This window comes from Sebastes umbrosus, chromosome 3, assembly GCF_015220745.1.
Source record: "Sebastes umbrosus isolate fSebUmb1 chromosome 3, fSebUmb1.pri, whole genome shotgun sequence".
NCBI lineage: Eukaryota > Metazoa > Chordata > Actinopteri > Perciformes > Sebastidae > Sebastes > Sebastes umbrosus.
This window is the reverse complement of record NC_051271.1, coordinates 17,266,195-17,274,296: the sequence shown is the minus strand read 5'-3', so window position 1 is coordinate 17,274,296 and position 8,102 is coordinate 17,266,195.

Genomic DNA, 8,102 nt, shown 5'->3' with positions numbered 1-8,102 from the left:
ACATTCAGCTATGACCTATACGCGTCTGCAACCTACGGTTACCCATAGCACCCTTCTCTGTGTAGGTCTGCGGAGACATTTACGTGTATCTTCAAAGAAGCAGAATTCCAGCATAAGAGCCCAACTAGTAGCTTTGTTAGCGTGTACTTAGGCACATTGGTGCTTTGAGCTACGTAACATTTCATGCTAACATGCTGATGTTTAGCAGGTATAATGTTCCAGCCCGGTATCACGCCAAAGCGTGTAACAGACCCACCTGTCCACCAGAGGACAGCGTGTCAGTTTCAAGTTTTGCTTCGCCGAGGCGTGAATATTACACGTGTGTATGAAGGTACCAGCAGGGGGCAAGAAAACCTCTTAGTAAAATTTAGGAAAAATGTCATGGTTGGCCTTAAAATAAGTATGTAAACAAAAGACAATACGACATAGTTTACAAAAACACCGGTCTCGTTTGTTGGACCTATCCACTTCCCTTCCCACCCGCCATAAGCAGTCTTTCTCACTTTTTTATTCTACGTCACCAGCTGTGGGCGTAGCATATTTACTCTGATTATATGGCGTCCAAATGACAAGCCTAAAGCAAGGAAGGCGTTCTCATTACCACTTTTGCCTTGTGAATTATCATGTAATTCACACGCCTTTTTGTATGAGGCTGAATGTTCACCATGTTAATTTGGTGTATTTGCTAAAAAAAGTAATTAATTTTGCAGGTATTTGGTGATAAAGTATTTGATAGATTAAAAATTTGACCCGATGATGGTGCTACATGAAAAGTTACCACAGTTAATATAGTTCATCCTGTGGGGGATATACATTTCATGGCAATCCATCCAATAGTTGTTGAGACATTTCACTCAAAAGCACAAAAGTCAACCTCATGGTGGTGCCAAAGGAAAAGCAGGGGATCACCAAAGTCATTAGGGTTCATCCTCTGGAGACCATGAATGACTGTGGAAAAATGTTGTGCCGACCGACCGACTGGCTGGCAGGCTGGCTGACATTGCCATCCCTAGCTGGCCTTACTAAAAACAGAACTGAAAAATTCATAATGCCATGAAATTATATGTTTGGTTGGTTCTCCTCCAGTGAATAAGTTTAAAGGAGCAGTGTGTAGGATTTAGTGGCATCTAGTGGTCAGGCTGCAGATTGCAAACAACTGAATACCCCTCCGCTCACCTCCCTCTCCAAGCATGTCAGGGAACTACGGAGGACCTGCTCCCTATGTAGATATGAAGGACTCATTCTAAGCTAACAAAACACAATGATTCTACGTTTCAGGTGATTTTACACTAATGAAAACATTGTTCTGAATATTATATTCCATTTCTGCTAACAGATCCCCCAAAATGCTAAACACTGTTCTTTTTTGCTTTTATTTTAAATAATGGGCACTGCTTTTTTCAATCACCAACAAAGACAATTTAACAAAACTGAATAAAGCATGTAGACATTTTGAGCAATATGTCGTGTCCGTCTGGTGGAGGTTAAAAAAAAAAAGAGGAGAAGATTACTGCAATTAAAATTTCAAGTTATCCCATCGAGTTAAGGGTCTTGTCTAATGCAGGGGAAATGGTGCTCCAATTGAAGTGTGCATTGGAAAATGAAAGGTTTTGAAATTTACAATCATGGCACAGGCCAGGAGCAACTGGGTGTCCAGGTGGACATCTTTGGGGAAGCGATCGAGAGAGAGAGAGAGAGAGAGAGAGAGAGAGAGAGAGAGAGAGAGATTATACATATAAATTGTAAGCGGTGTCGCAGGGGCCAAATCTTGCCCGAGGCGGTGACTGCTTCATTTTGTGTTAAATTTCTTGACAGAAAGTCACCCGCGTGCTGGTGAATACTGAATGGTAATCAGAGCTGGTTGAATAAGTGCCTCCCCCTCCCTCTTCCATTACTGTGAATTAATTCGACTTTATTTATCCAATTTCTGGAGCTGACAGAATGTTAATTTGAGTTGAGATTTCTCTCTGCTGTTCTGCCTGTGACCCGTAGCCCTGGGATTGGCGTGTTGTAATAACCTGAATCTTTCACCAGAAGCTCCGATAATTGTTACCTTATTAGCATGTAAATTGTTTAATTAATATTATTATGAAGAACCATATAATCCCTCCGTTACTTGACCCCGAGTCCACACACGAGCAGGCTGTCTGCATTTCAATGTCTAGTTTTTAAATGGACTCTTTAATGTCGGCTGGTCGTCGGGCGGTTATAAACCCCCTTTCCCCCAATCTCAGTGCAACTTTGAACGGCTTGAGAGGCGCTTTTGATGTCGCCCCGTCTCTATCTCTCTCTTTTGCTCCCTCCATCCCCTCTTTATTTCTTTGCTGCTCTTTCTGATGTGTATTTATTTTCCTGCTGCCATTTTTTGAACATCAAAATCCAGCGCCTTCTTGTCATTTGCTTATAAAAGCTCTTTTTTTTTTTTTTTTTTAAAGCCCCCCTCTCTCCACTTTCCCATTGGCGGTGCGAGCCAAACACATGCAGTGCTCGATGAAAAGCAGCCCTTGACATGGGGTCCTAAGAGACCGCAGCATTTAAATTTGCTTTTCTTCCTTCCTCCTCCCTTTTTTTTGCTGGGCACGAGTGACATTGTCAGATGTTAGCTTTAATTAATTTGATAATAAGATGGGCGACTCGCACACAAGCCAGGGTTCGGCTTGCCTCGCCTCCAGCCTTCCTCCCCTCTCTCGTCTCTCTGTGCAGACAACACAACCAAACACACACTTAAGCGAAGAAAAGGCTATTATAATGTCTGACCCAGGTATGTGTTATTCACAATACTTCAGCACAGAGTAATGCAACCAAAGCCTGTGCTGTATATCCAGTGGTCTTCCTGGGATAAAAAATATAATACATCCATGGTTAAAACAACCTGAAGGGGGCGCTCCTGTTAAACATTTGCATTTGAAGCATAAACTGTATATAAGAAGTGGACGTCGTCACCGTGACGTCACCCATTGGTTTGTGGACTGCCGTTTTGAAGCTACGAGTTCAGCATTCTGGCCGTCACTATCTTGGTTTTTGCCATCGCTATCTTGTTTTTTTGCAATCAGAAGTGACACAAGAGGGTGGAGCTAAGTACAACTGAACTCTGAACAAGATATTTTTAGGTGGCCAAAAAAGGTCTTTGAAAAACTTTGATGAACTGAAAACACACTGTGAAAGAGTTAAAGTTCTAAGTTGAAACACGGACAATCTCAGACCGGACAACGGCATGTTGGCAACCTGTCAATCACAAGGTAGCACGTCTATACCCTGCTTTATGGTCTATTTGAGTCTAACTGGGACCATACTTCTAGATGGGACTTCTTTTTGCAACCAGAGGAGTCGCCCCCTGCTGGCTATTAGAAATAATGCAAGTCTAAGGCACTTCTGCATTGGCTTCACTTTTCAGACCAGAAACAAAACAAGTCACCTAGGCCATCTAACCATCTACGAGAGAAAAATGGAGAGGTCTTCAAGAATTTGTTTCAATTGGGCAAGTTTTAATCGTTCTTTCATGTCAGCCAGTGTTGGCCATGTGTCATGTTGTCCGGAGATGAAGAAGATGAAGTATTTGTGCATTATCGGAGAATCTGCGAAGACGCAGACAGCAGAGACAACTGATCCGTCATGTGAGTCAAATGTTCGCTACGTCAGAATTTATTTGGCAAACATTTCCATAATCCATTTAGCGCATCAACTCTTTTTCGACTAAAGGGAGAAACCACCTCGAGTGAGTGTGAAGATTTTTTTTTCGCAATTGAGGAAGATTTGTATAAATTTGTTTGTTTCCATACAGCTTTTTGAATGCAATACTTCAAAATGCGCATAAAAATGTGAATGGAAATGCGGCTAATGACCTTAGACATGCTACATTTTTGAAAAGCTGCACTTTGTTCTTGTGATATTTTGACAAGTATGGTATTTAAGTATGGTTAAGAAAGGGACAGGATTTTTGAAATTAATGCTTATTCAGTTGTTTTCCTTGACTTCATCCACTGTGAAGCTGTGAGTTCTGATTTGAAAACCGGCACTTAAACTTACCCACTCCTCTCAGAAGTGTCTGATTTTAACCTCTAACCTCACTGAAATTTGCAGATATCTTTTGAAACTTTTAACACAGCTGTCACTTTTGCATATTGAGGGTAAGTTTGAAATAAACTAAGATAGTAACGATGGGTTTAGATTAAGTTGTGTTGCTTATCAACAAACTGGCATTGCATCAGCAAACAGCTAGGCTACTGTATAAGCTAGATCCTTCATTCTGCCATTAATAATTAATAACCAACCATGTGCAGCGTTGAGACAGGGAACTTCCTGACTGGCTAGTTAGGAAACAGCCACCAGACTGAGATTAGAGACAGAAAGTCAGAATTTTCATAGATGTAGATATTTGTTGTTGTCACCGTTATGTACATGGGGATGGTTTACAGATAACAGGCGGCACACGGGCCAACAAGATGATTTATCTAATCTTTGTTGTATACGGTCTTTACAGTTGTTGGTTTGTTGTTTTGTTGTTCTGAAATATCTCAACAACTATTAGATGGATTCCCATGAAATGTGCTACAAACATTCATGGTCCCCAGACGATGTGTCCTGATGACTTTGGTGCTTTAGAATAACGTTTGTGATCCCTTAACGTTTCATCTAGCGCCATCATTAGGCCAAAATTTTAAGTTGTACAAGACTTTGCAGGGTTCAACGTTAATGTGTTTTGGTCAGATATCTACTTGCCCAAATTAAATCTTTACTTGCCCCTATACAAATTGTTTTATTTATTAGCGGTTATCAAATAACAACAAAGACCAAAATTCATTGTCTTGTTTAATCTTTGTTTATGTAAATTAATCTAGAGTTTTACCCACACCTTCTAACACCACCCAACTAAACTCCTGTTTCCAGGTTACTTGAAATGCCCGCTTGCGCTTCAGCTCATGAACTTTTGTCTTTACCCACTGCCATTTTCTCATGAGTGCCCAATCAATACTGCACATGTGCAACTTTCAATAGAGATGAGAAGAAAGCGAGGTGACTCACTCCTTAGCTACTTCTATCATCAGCTTAGAAAAAAAAACAATTAATTCTTTCATTCAGAGTTGCTAGATTTACTATCCCGACATGGCATTTTACTTGCCCTGGACAAGCAAGCAGTCCTTATTGTTGAGCCCTGCTTTGGTTTATCACCAACTAATTGACATTCCCATCAGCCTCAGCAGTGTTTCATGCAAGTGATCTTAACATCAGCATGTTAGCGTTGCCACACAGAGCTGCTAGCATCAACTCTTGATAGGTTATCTACAGTGCAAGCTATCAGTCATTTACCAGTAATGGCCTACACCAGGATAGACCACAGACACACAGTTTGTACTGAGGGGCTGTGCTGTATAACCACAGCCTCACACTGTCGGCCACTGAGCGGCTCCACAGGAGCAGTTTGCGGTTTTAATCTTTGCTCAAAAGCACCTCAACTTTGGGTACTGAGGGAGGGGTGAGTTTCACGATCAAAGCTACACTTTTGACCACACATGAGCAAATAAGCTCCCAAAATAAAACCATTTTAAACTCAGCCAATTTCTAACCAAGTTTAATTTGAGACACGGTTTGTGAGTATTTAAGGTTTAGGTCAGAATTTATTTGAATACATTTATTTTTAAGCTCACTTCAGACTTCATTTCAGGTGTGTTCTTCAGCAAAACTGTCTGTATTTGTCCAGGAAAAGTTGAATAGAACAAGGCAGCCAGTTAACAGTACTGTGCTTCACCTGAGGTCACCTGTCCTGTGGGGATACATGCCCTAAACAATCAAATGTAGGTCTGTCAGTTACATTCACATAAGGACATGGAGACACTGTGTTTGAACATTCAGAGGAAACTCCCCTTGTGCTCAAGAAACCTCTTTTTCTTAGAGAAAAAAATAAAACTGTAGGTTACTATCGAAGAATTAAAAATCACTTTCGAGCCACAAAACCCTCAATATGCCTCTTGAGAGGAGGAATCAAGTCATATTTATTTTTTAATTAGCAAACTAAGGTGAAGCAGTGGAGAGTTAATTACTCAATTACTGCGTACAAGTTAATTTTTAACTATCTGAAATGAGGTCAGTCATTATTTAGGCGATTGGTTGATAATTAAGAGTCTAATCTAAATGAATTGTTGGGAGGCGGTTTTTGATCCTTCAGTGTGCTTTGTGCAGCCTAAAACCAGGAGAGGATGCCATTCCAATTAAAAGTGAAGGGATTTAATGTATTGATGTTTAGTTTTTTTTCTCCACAAATCTTTTTCCTGACACATAATGGAAGCTTTGATAATTTAGAAAAGGAAAGGACCCATTTACAGTGTGTTTTAGCTCCTTCTCTCCATGCAATTATAAACTTTTCCTCCATCTAATAATGAGTGTAACTGTGCCTCTGACAGAATACTGGGAGGAAATGAAAAATGTGACTGTTTTATAGTTATTTTCTGTAAGTCACCTCTATATGAAAATATATATACTGTATATATATATATATATATATATATACTGTATATATAAGTGTACACATAGTGTATGAATATATATATAGGTATAGATGTATATATCTATCTATATATAGATAGATATATACAGTATAGTAACAATGCCAAACATCCTCTGGAGCCATAATTCCATTTCAATTAAAAGTAACTTATCACCTTTTCCTAAAGCGTGCTTAATATGCCAAAAATGTTCTATGCTTGAAAGAGTCCAAAATGCCATTTTAATTGTTATCAGCGAGTCGGATCTCCCCCTCACTCTCCCTCTTTTCTCGCTTTCTTCTGCCCACCATCACCCCCCTTTTTTTTCCTTGGCTGTCTTGGCACAAGCCGCACGGAAATAGACCTAATTAACCCCCCTACCCCACAGGGAAATCCGCTATGCAAATTAACATTTTCAAAATATAGTAATGATATAATTTGAGAAATGGTGATGCCAATTTTTCATGCACTGGCTGGAAGTATTTGCATATACATTTTAGCAGCCCAATCAATACTCTTCTTCTCATCTCTTCATCATCTGGAAAGTGTGTGTGTGTGTGTGTGTGTGAGTGTGTGTGTGTGTGTGAGAGTGTGTGTGAGGAGGGGAGGGAAGGGGGGTGATAAAACAAATGCTCAGATCTGATGGGCACAGAGGAAGAATGGATCAGCCTATTCGGCCACTGGCTGGCTACTGGAGCCCAACAAAACCATCTGCCGGGAGTTAAGCGGTGGAGGGGTGGAAGGAAGGAGGAGAAAGCCCCCCCCCTCCTACCCCCACCCAAAGAGCCCAGCTTAAAGCCGCTCTGTAAACGAGGAAAGATGTTTTAATTAGGAAGCAAGTTCACGCGCGTCTCATTTAAATCACTTTAATGAATAGCTCAGTCAGAGTGGCCTGTGTGCACTGAAAGGAAAGGACGGATGCTGTTTGAAACAAAGGTGTTTTCTTTGGTTCATGTTTTGTTTTCTCAAGTCCTCCTAACCCTTGTAATTTCAATTCACAGTATAAGCTCCCTTTCAGTTTACTTAGTATTTAAATATATGTAATCTAATACAAACACTGTTGTTTCTTTCTCCTCCAAAGTGTGTCCAATAACATTTAGATTACCCTGAGTATATTCAGCCAGAACACCCAATACAGTATAATGATCACATGTGTTAAGAGAAAACAATAGTAGCATCAGGCTCTTTAACCCTTTTATTGTTGATTTCCGTAGAGGTAATATGTTGATTCATGCATAATTGTTCCTGAAAGAGATGTGTAAAACCATCCTTAAAATGCTCTGTATTCTGACATATAATTCACAAATTAAGGTATTGATCATAGCGAGGGATGACACTGGTTAGAGAAATGTAAAGTCTACAAAGCAAAGTAAATCAGTTTTTTGGACATCTTTTCACAGATAGTGTATGCTTGTAACAGGGTTTCTTTCACAACCATGAGCGGCTCGCTGTACATTATCCTTTACTTATTTGTGATGCTCTTGATCTCCACAGTGGATCATCCCGATAACTACAGAGGAGTGGAAAGGGTTTTGATTTTACGATTTCTTTCCTATATCCTACATTTCTATGACTCACTTTACTTTAAAGATGCAGTGTGTCTGTTTGGCGACATCTAGTGGT